The 15,876-nt window shown below is 32.9% G+C and overlaps 1 protein-coding gene across 1 annotated transcript in view; it reads left to right on the top strand.

Annotated features, from left to right (window-relative positions):
• Positions 1–11,256: 11,256 nt before the first annotated feature.
• The window catches only part of LOC133535495 (histone deacetylase 7-like), a 184,088-nt gene continuing 179,468 nt past the window's right edge, over positions 11,257–15,876 (top strand). Inside the window, exons 1-2 of the mRNA XM_061875380.1 lie at positions 11,257–11,556; positions 11,822–11,916. The gene's annotated coding sequence lies outside the window, so the exon portion shown is untranslated. The remainder of the gene's footprint in view (positions 11,557–11,821; positions 11,917–15,876) is intronic.

Raw genomic sequence — 15,876 nt, 5'->3', positions numbered from 1 at the left:
GGAATAATAAGTGTACAAAAATAGTTTTACCGGAAAAGTTGTATTGTTACAACTTTTTTCCCTTGTAAAAAAAAATATTTCTACAAAAGAATTTAAGATTTTACAAGGAAAAGTTGTGTAAATATAATTTCACCAGAAAAGTTGTAGTACCGTTTAAAAAAAAAAAAGTTTTACAAGGGGAAAAAGTCGGATTTCTATTAAAAAAAACGTGCCGATTTTTCAAGGAAAAGGTGTTTAAAGATAATTTTACTGGAAAAGTTGTAGTACCGTTTGAAAAAAAATGTTTACGAGGGGAAAAAGTTGTATTTCTATTAAAAAAAAGTGGTGGTTTTGCAAGTAAAAGGTGTGTAAAGACCGTTCTACCGGAAAAGCTGTACTGTTACAACTTTTTTCCCCTGTAAAGGAAAATATTTCTACAAAAAAAAGATAGTTTTACCGGAAAAGTTGTAGTACCGTTTTTTTTTAAATTATTTACAAGGGGGAAAAGTCGTATTTCTACAAAAAAAGGGTGGTGATTTTGCAAGTAAAAGGTGTGTAAAGATCGTTTTACTGGAAAAGTTGTACAGTTACAACTTTTTTCCCTTTAAAATAATTATTTCTACAAAAAAAAAGCGGTGATTTTGCAAGGAAAAGGTGTGTAAACATCGTCGTTACAACTTTTTTCCCTTGTAAAAATAAATATTTGACATAAAAAGTTGTGATTTTTACAAGGAAAAGGCGTTGAAAGATCGTTTTATCGGAAAAGTTTTAAAAAATTACAAGGGGAAAAAGTGGTATTTCTACAAAAAAGAGAAAAACAAATAGTCACATAACTCTAAATTGTATGATTCCACCAAGTAAAGAAGAGTAAAAAAGGAGTAATTTCTCGTGTGCTGAACAAAAAGTTGTCTTTTATGTTAAGAAGAAAATGGTATTTTCCAAACTTTTAGCAGCTGCTTTTCCCCCAGGCATTAAAATCTGTGCGGCTAATCTATTCATTTTTTTCATGTTTTGTGTTCAACAGTTTTCATTCGACACTAACAGAGATGTTTTTTTTCCTTGAACCGGAAGTATAACCGCCGACAACGTTTTTCTCCAAATGATTCTTCATTCGTCGCTCCAAGCAACATTTTTAAGCTTTACAATATAACTAAATCTATTCACTTACTAAAGCGCCCCATCAGTGAGTGTTTTCATGCATATTTGTACGTGCCATTATCAAGCTAGCGTCGTTAGCATTAGCTCATATGCTAACCAGTGTCTCTGTCAGTATTAGTAACTTACAACATTTTTTTCTGTATTCTTTCAGTTTGGTAAAATCACCAAAACGTCAGCGTGGGGTTATCGGGTGTGTTTAGCTGATTGGAGAGCTAGTGGGGCCGTGAGCATGACTTCTGTTTTGTTTGATCGGCCGTTTTACTGCCGTGTTTTGGAAACAATGAAGGGATGCAAATAAACATTTACAGACGTTTTCAGTGTAAACAAGTCACATCTGCGACTTATATGAATTGATTAACGTGGACCCCGACTTAAACAAGTTGAAAAACTTATTGGGGTGTTACCATTTAGTGGTCAATTGTACGGAATATGTACTGTACTGTGCAATCTACTAATACAAGTATCGATCAATTAATCAAAAAAAAAAAGTGCTAATTTATGGAAAATATTTTCCCCTAATATTGAGTGGGTGTGGCATTTTCTTGTGAGATCACAACTTTTTTCTTAAAAAAATGACAACTTCATTCTTGTTTTTACCACTTTTTCGTGTCCTACTTTTGTCCATTAGGGACACGCTCCCAATAGTCTGGAAGAATGTGGAAGTTCCACGGGAGACTTGCCTCCACACACGGTCAGGGTTAGGGATGAAAGTATCGTCATATTGTACATACCATACATACATACATACATATATATATATATACACACACACGTACATACATGCGTTCATACATACAAAAGTATGTACGTATATATATGTATATATATGTATGTACATACGTATGTTCATATATAATAATAATAATGGATTATATTTATATCGCACTTTTCTATTGTTAGATACTCAAAGCGCTCATAAATATATACACACATACATATATACATACATGCATTCGTACATACATACAAAAGTACGTATGTATGTATACATATATGTATGTACATACGTATGTACTTGCATATATACATACACATGTACGTACATACATATGTACATACATACATGCATGCGTATATAAATACAAAAGTATGTATATATATATATATACATACATATATTTACTCACACATACATATATACATACATGCATGCGTACATAAATACAAAAGTATGTATATATATATATATATATATATATATATATATATATATATATATACATACATCATACATACATACATATATTTACACACACATACAAACATACATATATACATACATGCATTCGTACATACATACAAAAGTACTTATGTATGTATGTATACATATATGTATGTACATACGTATGTACTTGCATATATACATACACATGTACGTACATACATATGTACATACATACATGCATGCGTATATAAATACAAAAGTATGTATGTATATACATATACATACATATATTTACACACACATACAAACATACACATATACATACATGCATGCGTACATAAATACAAAAGTATGTATGTATATATACATACATACATACATATATTTACACACACATACAAACATACATGCATTCGTACATACATACAAAAGTACGTACGTATGTATGTATATATATATATGTATGTACATACGTATGTACTTGCATATATACATACACATGTACGTACATACATATGTACATACATACATGCATGCGTACATAAATACAAATGTATGTATATATATATATATATATATACATATATACATACATATATTTACACACACATACATATATACATACATGCATGCGTACATAAATACAAAAGTATGTGTGTATATATATATATATATATATATATATATATATATATACATACATATATTTACACACACATACAAACATACATATATACATACATGCATGCGTACATACATACAAAAGTATGTACGTATGTATGTGTTTATATGCACACATACATATATACATGCATTTGTACATACATACAAAAGTATGTATATATGTATGTACGTACATACATACATACAAAAGAATGTATGTATATATATATATGTATTTACATACATATATACATTCATATGTAGATACATATACACACGTACATACATATATATGTACATACAAATATACATACATACCTACATACACATGTACGTACATACACATGTACATACATACATATGTACATACATACATATGTACATACATACGTACATACACATGTACATACACATGTACATACATATATACATACATATGTACATACATATATACATACATACGTACATACACATGTACATACATATATACATACATATTTACATACATACATACACACATACATACATACAAACATACATACATACGTACACACAGTAGCGGCCCTGACAGCCACATGTTCCAGTTAGTTTAGTTACTTAGGTTCAAAAGCGGCTCCAAACGTTACTTGTCCGCATGTTTGAACTCCTGCGCGGTGGTTGTTGGACCTTGTAATTTCTCCATCACATGACCTCATGGTACCATCATATCACATGGTACCATGGTACCATCATATCACATGGTACCATGGTACCATCACATCACATGGTACCATGGTACCATCACATCGCATGGTACCATCACATCACATGGTACCATGGTACCATCATATCACATGGTACCATGGTACCATCACATCGCATGGTACCATCACATCACATGGTACCATGGTACCATCACATCACAGGACCTCATGGTACCGTCACCAGCAAGCTTTACAGTACACTTACTTTGTGTGAGCGCCGCCATTACAAGTCCTGCCATGGACTGTAGTGGACCAAGCTCATGTAGTCCTAAGACCAGGAGGGTCCACCATGGATGTACACCATAGTCTACCTAAAATAGCTACCTCTTTTACCTCTTTTTTTTTTGTTGTTGTTGCTTCTGTTTGTACTTTTTGTAATATTTGTATTCATGTTGGTATTTATTGTGTCTAATGACTCAAACTTCAATGATTACCTCAGAGATCTCTCACACATAACGGGAGAGTCCAGCTAATGAAGTCCTTCATAGATTCTTATTTTACTTTTCACCTCTTGTACCATTCTCATACTTCACTTTCTTTTTACCCACTGTGTTTTGTTTCACCTCTTGTACCATTCTCATACTTTATTTTCTTTTTACCCACTGTGTTTTGTTTCACCCCCTGTACCATTCTCATACTTTACTTTCTTTTTACCCACTGTGTTTTGTTTCACCTCTTATACCATTCTCATACTTTATTTTTTTTTTTACCCACTGTGTTTTGTTTCACCCCCTGTACCATTCTCATACTTTACTTTCTTTTGACCCACTGTGTTTTTGTTTCACCTCCTGTACCATTCTCATACGTTACTTTCTTTTTACCCACTGTGTTTTTGTTTCACCTCCTGCACCATTCTCATACGTTACTTTCTTTTGACCCACAGTGTTTTTGTTTCACCTCCTGTACCATTCTCATACGTTACTTTCTTTTGACCCACTGTGTTTTTCCCCCTTCTTGTACCATTCTCATATTTTTTTCTTTTCACCCACTGTTGTTTTTGTTTTACCTCGTGTACCATTCTCATTCTTTACTTTTTTTTACCCCTCTGTGTTTTTGTTTCACCTCTTGTACCATTCTCATACTTTACTTTCTTTTTACCCACGGTGTTTGTTTCCCTTTTTGTACCATTCTCATTCTTTACTTTCTTTTTACACACAGTCTTTTTTTGTTTTGTTTTCCCCCTTCTTGTACCATTCTTATACTTGACTTTCCCTTTTACCCACTGTGTTTTGTTTCACCTCTTGTACCATTCTCAAACATTTCTTTATTTTTACCCACAGTATTTGTTTACCATCTTGTACCATTATCATACTTTACTTTTTTTTTACCCACTGTATTTGTTTTTCTTTTTTTCCCTGTCTCATATTTTACTTTCTTTTTACCGACAGTGTTTGTTTTCCTTCTTGTACCATTCTCATACTTTTTTCTTTTTACCCACTGTGTTTTTGTTTCACCTCTTGCACCATTCCCAAACCTTTCTTTATTTTTACCCACTGTATTTGTTTCCCTTCTTGTACCATTCTCATACTTTACTTTTTTTTTAACCAACTGTGTTTTTGTTTCACCTCTTGTACCATTCTCATACTTCACTTTATTTTTACCCACATTGTTTGTTTCCCTTCTTGTACCATTTTCATACTTTACTTTCTTTTTACCTACAGTGTTTTTTCGTTTTTTTTTCCTCATACCATTCTCATACTTAAGTTTCTTTTTACCCACAGTGGGGTTCCCCCCCCCCTACTTGTACCATTCTTAAACTTAACTTCTTTTTTTTTTACATTGTGTATTTTTGTCCCCTTTCTTGTACCATTCTCATACTTAGGTTTCTTTTTACCCACTGTTTTTGTTTCACCTCTTGTACCATTATCATACTTTACTTTCTTTTTACCCAGTGTTTTTGTTTTTTCCTTTTCTTGTACCATTGTCATACTCTCTTTTTACTCAAATTGTTTTTGTTTCACCTCTTGTACTATTCTCATACTTAGGTTTCTTTTTACCCACTGTGTTTTTGTTTCACCTCTTGTACTATTCTCATACTTTACTTTCTTTTTACCCAGTGTTTTTGTTTTTTCCTTTTCTTGTACCATTGTCATACTCTCTTTTTACTCAAATTGTTTTTGTTTCACCTCTTGTACCATTCTCATACTTTATTTTTACGCACAGAATACCGTGAATTTTTTTTTGTTTGTTCCCCCCCTTCTTCCAATAAATGTTGTGCCTCACACTGGCGAGAAAGAAGCCGCACACACTTGAGAAAGTTCCCTCCCAGGACTTTCCCGAGCGGCTGCAGCAGAAAGGAGCGTCGGTTCCACTCGGTAATATTTGCGTACTTTTTACTCCCCCTCCCATCCTTCTCCCCCCGGCGATATGGTCTGTACACGTACATGCAATGCTGCTTTTTTTTATTTTTATTTTTTAAACTGGCGACACTACAAGATGCACAGGAGGCGGGGATTCATATGGCCCCCTTCCTCGTCGTTTACCTGACACATGGAACGTGACAAATTCACTCCGAGCGTCTTCAAAAGTGTTTTTTTTTTGTTTTTTTGACATGTCCACTTTCAGTTCCATGGAATCCCCCCCCCAGGATTGAGGCCAAATGAATCCCCGGCCCACTGTGGGCGTGGTCCTCATCTGTTGTGTACTTCTGTCAAGCTGCTTCAGGTAAACACTGAACGGAGACTGAGGGACACGGTTGCCGTGGCGACCGTCTTCCGCAGCTTCACCTGTGATTGGGAGATTGGCTGACTTCCTACTGTGCCAGAGTAGATTGGAGACGCCTGAACCCACAAAAGCACTTATGATGACGCAACACACAAACTGATCGGATGGATTTGACGTCGGAGGCCTCAGTTTTAGCTTCCGCTTGGCTCCAGTTGTTAGGTAAAAAAAAAAAAAAAAGACAAATGTAATCACCTAAAAATTTTTTGTAATTGCAATTTTATCTTTTGTCGCTTTATTTTATTTCTATTTCAAAGATCTTTTTTTTTTTTTCTATGATAAATGTGTGTTTATGTAATATTATTTTGTCAAATCAACAATAAACACTTGTACATTGTCCGGTGTTGGAACAACATGCTTCTTTTGCACATTTTAGGCAAAAAAAAAAGAAGAAAAAAAAATCACGATTAAGTTTTACATATCTGATCTCGATTATTATCAACATTAAAAAAAAATGATTCTTATTGAAGCGGATTGTGGCGAGCAGGATTAAAGCGAGCAGCACATCCCTCCTGTCAGCTAGTCTGTGATGGAGGTCATGTTCAAACTATCTCATCGTGCTTACCACAGGTGTAACAGTACAGGTAAACACACATCGTGTTCACTACAGGTGTAACAGTACAGGTAGACACACATCGTGCTTACTACAGGTGTAACAGTACAGGTAAACACACATTGTGCTTACTACAGGTGTAACAGTACAGGTAAACACACAATCCAGTCCTTACCTGCTTTTACAGCCACGGTTTTGCTTTTTCACTACATTTTGTGGGTTTAAAGACAACTTGTTTACCTCTCAAAAGTTATTTTGCTTGTCATCAAAAAATAAATTCTGTAGTAAACAAAATACAATCGGTGTAGTGAATACTATAAGACTTTTACTTCAAGTTAACATTTACTAAATGACACTTTCAAATAGTTCATTATTATTTGTATTCTTTAATGACTTGTATACATCAGTGTTTCTCACCAGTGTTTTATTTATTATTATTATTTATTATTTGTATTATTTAATGACTTGCATACATCAGTGCTTCTCACCAGTGTTTTATTTATTATTATTATTTATTATGTGTATTATTTAATGACTTGTATACATCAGTGCATCTTACCAGTGTTTTATTTATTATTATTTATTATTTGTATTATTTAATGACTTGTATACATCAGTGCTTCTCACCAGGGTTTTATTTATAATTATTATTTATTATTTGTATTATTTAATGACTTGTATACATCAGTGCTTCTCACTAGTGTTTTATTTATTAATATTATTTATTATTTGTATTATTTGATGACTTGTATACATCAGTGCTTCTTACCAGTGTTTTATTTATTATTATTATTTATTATTTGTATTATTTAATGACTTGTATACATCAGTGCTTCTCACCAGTGTTTTATTTATTATTATTATTTATTATTTTTATTATTTAATGACTTGTATACATCAGGGCTTCTTACCAGTGTTTTATTTATTATTATTTATTATTTGTATTATTTAATGACTTGTATACATCAGTGCTTCTCACCAGGGTTTTATTTATAATTATTATTTATTATTTGTATTATTTAATGACTTGTATACATCAGTGCTTCTTACCAGTGTTCTATTTATAATTATTATTTATTATTTGTATTATTTAATGACTTGTATACATCAGTGCTTCTCACCAGTGTTTTATTTATTATTATTATTTATTATTTGTATTATTTAATGACTTGTATACATCAGTGCTTCTCACCAGTGTTTTATTTATTATTATTATTTATTATTTGTATTATTTAATGACTTGTATACATCAGTGCTTCTCACCAGTGTTTTATTTATTATTATTATTTATTATTTAATGACTTGTATACATCAGTGCTTCTCACCAGTGTTTTATTTATTATTATTATTTATTATTTGTATTATTTAATGACTTGTATACATCAGTGCTTCTCACCAGGGTTTTATTTATTATTATTATTTATTATTTGTATTATTTAATGACTTGTATACATCAGTGCTTCTTACCAGTGTTTTATTTATTATTATTATTTATTATTTGTATTATTTAATGACTTGTATACATCAGTGCTTCTTACCAGTGTTTTATTTATTATTATTATTTATATTATTTAATGACTTGTATACATCAGTGCTTCTCACCAGTGTTTTATTTATTATTATTATTTATATTATTTAATGACTTGTATACATCAGTGCTTCTCACCAGTGTTTTATTTATTATTATTATTTTTTATTTATATTATTTAATGACTTGTATACATCAGTGCTTCTCACCAGTGTTTTATTTATTATTATTTATTATTTGTATTATTTAATGACTTGTATACATCAGTGCTTCTCACCAGTGTTTTATTTATTATTATTATTTATTATTTGTATTATTTAATGACTTGTATACATCAGTGCTTCTTACCAGTGTTTTATTTATTATTATTATTTATTATTTGTGTTATTTAATGACTTGTATACATCAGTGCTTCTTACTAGTGTTTTATTTATAATTATTATTTATTATTTGTATTATTTAATGACTTGTATACATCAGTGCTTCTCACCAGTGTTTTATTTATTATTATTATTTATTATTTGTATTATTTAATGACTTGTATACATCAGTGCTTCTCACCAGTGTTTTATTTATAATTATTATTTATTATTTGTATTATTTAATGACTTGTATACATCAGTGCTTCTTACCAGTGTTTTATTTATAATTATGATTTATTATTTGTATTATTTAATGACTTGTATACATCACTGCTTCTCACCAGTGTTTTATTTATTATTATTATTTATTATTTGTATTATTTAATGACTTGTATACATCAGTGCTTCTCACCAGTGTTTTATTTATTATTATTATGTATTATTTGTATTATTTAATGACTTGTATACATCAGTGCTTCTCACCAGTGTTTTATTTATTATTATTTATTATCAGATAGATAGATAGCACTTTATTGGTTCCTTCAGGAAGATAAAAATATTATTTAAAATCAGCACTATTCAATGACTTGTGTACATCAGTGCTTTGGCAAACAAGCGGTGACCCAAATTTTGGAATTTTTAAAAACTATAATTCTGTCTCTTATATTGAATAAAATGACATATAAGTGCAGTTTGAACAGAGGTGGGTAGAGTAGCCAGAAATTGTACTCAAGTAAGAGTACTGTTACTTTAGAGATTTATTACTCACGTAAAAGTCAGAAGTAGTCACCCAAATATTTACTTGAGTAAAAGTAAAAAGTATGTTGGGGAAAAAACTACTCAAGTACTGAGTAACTGATGAGTAACCTGTTTGTTTAATGATTACGGCAACAAATAATGCACAAAAACATAAAAATAGCAATGAGCAAATTCACAGCCAGGAATATCTCTTAAGCAACTAAAACAATATTATATATTAAATAATAATACATTAAAATAAAATAAAAATTAAGGCAAATTGAGCCACAGTAACTTAACAGCACCATAGGCTCAGTAGGCATTGATTGATTGATTGATTGATTGATTGATTGATTGATTGATTGAAACTTTTATTAGTAGATTGCACAGTACAGTACATATTCCGTACAATTGACCACTAAATGGTAACACCCCAATAAGTTTTTCAACGTTTATCAATTATTTAATAAATGACCAAGTCGAGGTGATCTACCTCATATATACATACACACATATCATATATATATATATATACATACCTTTATATATACAGTATATAATTTATATTTATTTTGCCGTTTTTGTTGGCATGTTAAAGGTGTTTTAATGAATATACATGCATGTTTAACATATAGATTCCTATCTTTAATGAAGACAAAAATATAAGTTGGTGTATTACCTGACAGTAGTGCTGATAACGTCCCGGTTTTCAAATGGAGGAGAAAAAAAGTTCCTCCTTCCTGTCTAATACATCATGAAAGTGGTTGGTTTTTGGCATCTTATTTGTCCAGCTTCCATATTCGTTTTTATACATTTTACAAGAAATACATTGGCGGCAAACTCCGTAGCTTGCTAGCTTGTTTGCTCTGGCTTTCGGAGACTCTTATTTTGTTGGCGCAGGCGCGATGGAGCGGCGCTTTTATTGTGAAGACAGGAACTGTGCGATCAGTCTTTAGGCTTTTGACGGGAAGTACGGTTGAAATAAAAAGTGTCTTTTTTCCTTTACACTTTTGATTGATTCATTGATAGATTGAAACTTTTATTAGTAGATTGCACAGTACAGTACATATTCCGTACAGTTGACCACTAAATGGTAACACCCCAATACGTTTTTCAACATGTCGGGTTCTACGTGTGACGGTCACGTGACCACCTGGCTCTGTTTGATTGGTCCAACGTCACCAGTGACTGCATGTGATTGGTGAAACGCAGGCATGCGCAGTTCCTACTTTGAATGCGTGTCTGACAAAATCAAAACAAACAAAGCGTGCATTAACAGATCGATAAAAAAAAAAGTAGCGAGTAGCGACCTGATTGTAGATAAATGGAGCGGAGTAAAAGTTGCGTTCCTTCTCTATAAATATACTCAAGTAAAAGTAAAAGTATGTTGCATAAAAACTACTCTTAGAAGTACAATTTATCCCAAAAGTTACTCAAGTAGATGTAACGGAGTAAATGTAGCGCGTTACTACCCACCTCTGAGTTTGAATTTGGTAAAAACAATGTTTACCAACACATAAAACAAGTCGAATCATTATTTCAGGAACAAAACAAAAATTAATTTTTAGTCCACATTCTATCAGGTACATTTCATCTTTGCAGACCCATTAAAAAGTCTGATTCAAATATTTCGATCTAAAGATGCCTTCTGTGATGAAATGAATGTGTCGACTCTCCCACGTGGGCCGATACAGGAACCTCAGCTTACCGATGCAGTCTCGAAGACCTTTTCGGAGTGCCTGCAAGTCCTGGTTCAGGGCAGGACTATCAAAGCCCCTTTCGGAGTGCCTGCAAGTCCTGGTTCAGGGCAGGACTAATTTACTTGCACATGCGCTGTTAGATGAACGTTGATTGACTGGGATTGTTTTCAGCTGCTCAGGCTCCTCCCCCTGCAGGTGAGAGGGTGAGTCACTTCCTCGTGTGATGATGAAGGAGTGAGACAGCAGGTGAGTGTCCTTGGGTCTTCATCTTATTTAAATCATGTTGAATATTTTTGTTTGTGCAAAAATGACGTCACGGAGTTCTTATGAAGGACTTTAGGGAGTCTAGACCTCCTCAGGACTACTCTGCTGGCTTCAGGTCTATGTTGTCCAAGCAGGACTACTCTGCTGGCTTCATGTCTATGTTGTCCACGCAGGACTACTCTGCTGGCTTCAGGTCTATGTTGTCCAAGCAGGACTACTCTGACAGCTTCATCCAATCTCCTTTTAGACGAGAGAGCAACCCGGACATGCGCAGAAGCCTGGACCAAGGCGTGTTGTTATTGTGCTGTGGCGACATCTTGTGGACGACTTAGGACACTGCATGTGCGGACTTCTTTCATTCCTTTCCTTCTTTCATTTCTTCTTTCCTTCTTCTTTTCTTCTTTCATTCCTCCCATTCTTCCTTCCTTTATCCTTTACTCTTTCATTCCTTTCCTTCCTCCTTCTTCTTTCATTCCTTTTCTTTGTTCGTTTCTTTTGTTTCTTTCTTCCCTTCTTCCTTCTGTCTTTCCTCCTTTCCTTTTTTCTTTCTTTCTTTCCTTCTATTCTTCTTTTATGCCTTCCTTTCTTTATTTTTCGGCATTCTTTTTTCATACCTTCTTTAATATCTTTACTTCTTTCCTTTCTGTCTTTCTTTTTGTCATACTTTCTTTTTTCCTTCTTCCTTCCTTTCTTTTTTCCTTTTCTTTTTTCTTTCCTCCATTTCTCCTTTCTGTCTTTCTTTCTGTCATTCTTTATTTTTTCCTTATTTTTTCCTTATTTTTCTTTCCTCTTCTCATTCCTTCCTTCCTTCCTTCCCTTCTTTCCTTTCTTTTTTCTTTCCTCCTGTCCATTCTTTCTGTCCTTCTTTCTGTTGTTCTTTCTTTTTTCCTTTGTGCTTCCTTTCTTTTTTCCTTCTTTTTTCTTTCCTCCTACTTCTTTCCTTTCCTTCTTTCAATCCTTCTTTCCTTTCTTTCTGTCATTCTTTCTTTCTTTCCTTCTTCCTTCCTTTCTTTCTGTCTTTCTTTTTGTTGTACTTTCTTTTTTCCTTCTTCCTTTTCTTTTTTCCTTTTTTTTCTTTCCTCCATTTCTCCTTTCTGTCTTTCTTTCTGTCATTCTTTATTTTTTCCTTCTTTTTTCCTTTTTTTTCTTTCCTCCTCTCCTTCCTTCTTTCCTTTCCTTCTTTCCTTTCTTTTTTCTTTCCTCCTGTCCATTCTTTCTGTCCTTCTTTCTGTTGTTCTTTCTTTTTTCCTTCTTTTTTCTTTCCTCCTCTCCTTCCTTCCTTCCTTCCTTCCTTCCTTCCTTCCTTCCTTTCCTTCTTTCATTCCTTTACTTCTTTCCTTTCTTTCTGTCATTGTTTCTTTCTTTCCTTCTTCCTTTTCTTTTTTCCTTCTTTCCAGCTTTCCTCACATTTTTAATTCTTCCTTTCTTTTTTGTTTTTTTCCTTCTTTCTTTTTCCTTCATGCCTTCTTTCTTCCTTTCTTTTTCTCTCCTTTCCTTATTTCCTGCTTTTCTTTCTTTCTTTCTTTTTTCTTTCCTTCTTTCATTCCTTTACTTTCCTGTCTTTCTGTCATTCTTTCTATATTTCGTTCCTTCGTCCTTCCTTTCTTTTTTTCCTTCGTCCTTTCTTTCTTTCCTTCTTTCCGGCTTTCCTTCCTTTTTGGATTCTTCCTTCCTTTTTCTTTCTTTCCTTCTTTTTTCCTTCATTCCCATCTTTATTCCTTCCATTCTTTTTCCTTCCTTCTTTCTCTCTTCCTTTTTTCCTTCTTCATTTCTTCCTTCCTTTCTTTTTTCCTTCTTCCTTCCTTTCTTTTTTCCTTCTTTTTTATTTCCTCCTCCCCTTCCTTCCTTTCCTTCTTTCATTCCTTTACTTCTTTCCTTTCTTTGTCATTCTTTCTTTCTTTCCTTCTTCCTTCCTTTCTTTTTTCCTTCTTTCCAGTTTTCCTCACGTTTTTAATTCTTCCTTATTTGTTTTTTTCCTTCTTTCTTTTTCCTTCATGCCTTCTTTCTTCCTTTCTTTTTCTCTCCTTTCCTTATTTCCTGCTTTTCTTTCTTTCTTTCTTTTTTCATTCCTTCTTTCATTCCTTTACTTTCCTGTCTTTCTGTCATTCTTTCTATATTTCGTTCCTTCGTCCTTCCTTTCTTTTTTTCCTTTGTCCTTTCTTTCTTTCCTTCTTTCCGGCTGTCCTTCCTTTTTGGATTCTTCCTTTTTTCTTTCTTTCCTTCTTTTTTCCTTCATTCCCATCTTTATTCTTTCCATTCTTTTTCCTTCCTTCTTTCTCTCTTCCTTTTTTCCTTCTTCATTTCTTCCTTCCTTTCTTTTTTCCTTCTTCCTTCCTTTCTTTTTTCCTTCTTTTTTATTTCCTCCTCCCCTTCCTTCCTTTCCTTCTTTCATTCCTTTACTTCTTTCCTTTCTTTCTGTCATTCTTTCTTTCTTTCCTTCTTCCTTCCTTTCTTTTTTCCTTCTTTCCAGCTTTCCTCACGTTTTTAATTCTTCCTTTCTTTTTTGTTTTTTTCCTGCTTTCTTTTTCCTTCATGCCTTCTTTCTTCCTTTCTTTTTCTCTCCTTTCCTTATTTCCTGCTTTTCTTTCTTTCTTTCTTTTTTCTTTCTTTCTTTTTTCTTTCCTCCTGTCCATTCTTTCTGTCCTTCTTTCTGTTGTTCGTTCTTTTTTCCTTCTTTCTTCCTTTCTTTTTTCCTTCTTTTTTCTTTTCTCCTCTCCTTCCTTCCTTCCTTCCTTTCCTTCTTTCATTCCTTTACTTTTTTCCATTCTTTCTGTTATTCTTTCTTTCTTTCCTTCTTCCTTCCTTTCTTTTTTCCTTCTTTCCAGCTTTCTTCACGTTTTTAATTCTTCCTTTCTTTTTTGTTTTTTTCCTTCTTTCTTTTTCCTTCATGCCTTCTTTCTTCCTTTCTTTTTCTCTCCTTTCCTTATTTCCTGCTTTTCTTTCTTTCTTTCTTTTTTCTTTTTTTCTTTCTTTTTTTTCTTTCCTCCTGTCCATTCTTTCTGTCCTTCTTTCTGTTCTTTTTTCCTTCTTCCTTCCTTTCTTTTTTCCTTCTTTTTTCTTTCCTCCTCTCCTTCCTTCCTTCCTTCCTTCCTTCCTTTCCTTCTTTCATTCCTTTACTTCTTTCCTTTCTGTCATTCTTTCTTTCTTTCCTTCTTCCTTCCTTTCTTTTTTCCTTCTTTCCAGCTTTCCTCACGTTTTTAATTCTTCCTTTCTTTTTTGTTTTTTTCCTTCTTTCTTTTTCCTTCATGCTTTCTTTCTTCCTTTCTTTTTCTCTCCTTTCCTTATTTCTTGCTTTCTTTCTTTCTTCTTTCTTTTTTCTTTCCTCCTGTCCATTCTTTCTGTTGTTCTTTCTTTTTTCCTTCTTCCTTCCTTTCTTTTTTCTTTCTTTTTTCTTTCCTCCTCCCCTTCCTTCCTTCCTTTACTTCTTTCCTTTCTTTCTGTCATTCTTTCTTTCTTTCCTTCTTCCTTTCTTTCCTTTTTCCTTCTTTCCAGCTTTCCTCACGGTTTTAATTCTTCTTTTCTTTTTTGTTTTTTTCCTTCATGCCTTCTTTCTTCCTTGCTTTTTCTCTCCTTTCCTTATTTCCTGCTTTTCTTTCTTTTTCTTTTTTCTTTCCTTCTTTCATTCCTTTTCTTTCCTGTCTTTCTGTCATTCTTTCTATATTTCGTTCCTTCGTCCTTCCTTTCTTTTTTTCCTTTGTCCTTTCTTTATTTCCTTCTTTCCGGCTTTCCTTCCTTTTTCTTTCTTTCCTTCTTTTTTCCTTCATTCCCATCTTTATTCCTTCCATTCTATTTCCTTCCTTCTTTCTCTCTTCCTATTTTCCTTCTTCATTTCTTCCTTCCTTTCTTTTTTCCTTCTTTCCTGCTTTTACTGCTAATTTTTCCTTTCTTTCTTTCTTTCCTTCTTCCTTTCTTTCCTTTTTCCTTCTTTCCAGCTTTCCTCACGGTTTTAATTCTTCTTTTCTTTTTTGTTTTTTTCCTTCATGCCTTCTTTCTTCCTTGCTTTTTCTCTCCTTTCCTTATTTCCTGCTTTTCTTTCTTTTTCTTTTTTCTTTCCTTCTTTCATTCCTTTTCTTTCCTGTCTTTCTGTCATTCTTTCTATATTTCGTTCCTTCGTCCTTCCTTTCTTTTTTTCCTTTGTCCTTTCTTTATTTCCTTCTTTCCGGCTTTCCTTCCTTTTTCTTTCTTTCCTTCTTTTTTCCTTCATTCCCATCTTTATTCCTTCCATTCTATTTCCTTCCTTCTTTCTCTCTTCCTATTTTCCTTCTTCATTTCTTCCTTCCTTTCTTTTTTCCTTCTTTCCTG

The sequence above is a fragment of the Nerophis ophidion genome, linkage group LG16 (genome assembly GCF_033978795.1).
Source record: "Nerophis ophidion isolate RoL-2023_Sa linkage group LG16, RoL_Noph_v1.0, whole genome shotgun sequence".
Taxonomy (NCBI): domain Eukaryota; kingdom Metazoa; phylum Chordata; class Actinopteri; order Syngnathiformes; family Syngnathidae; genus Nerophis; species Nerophis ophidion.
Note: the sequence above shows the minus strand (reverse complement) of the source record. Positions and strands in the feature narration are given on the sequence as shown.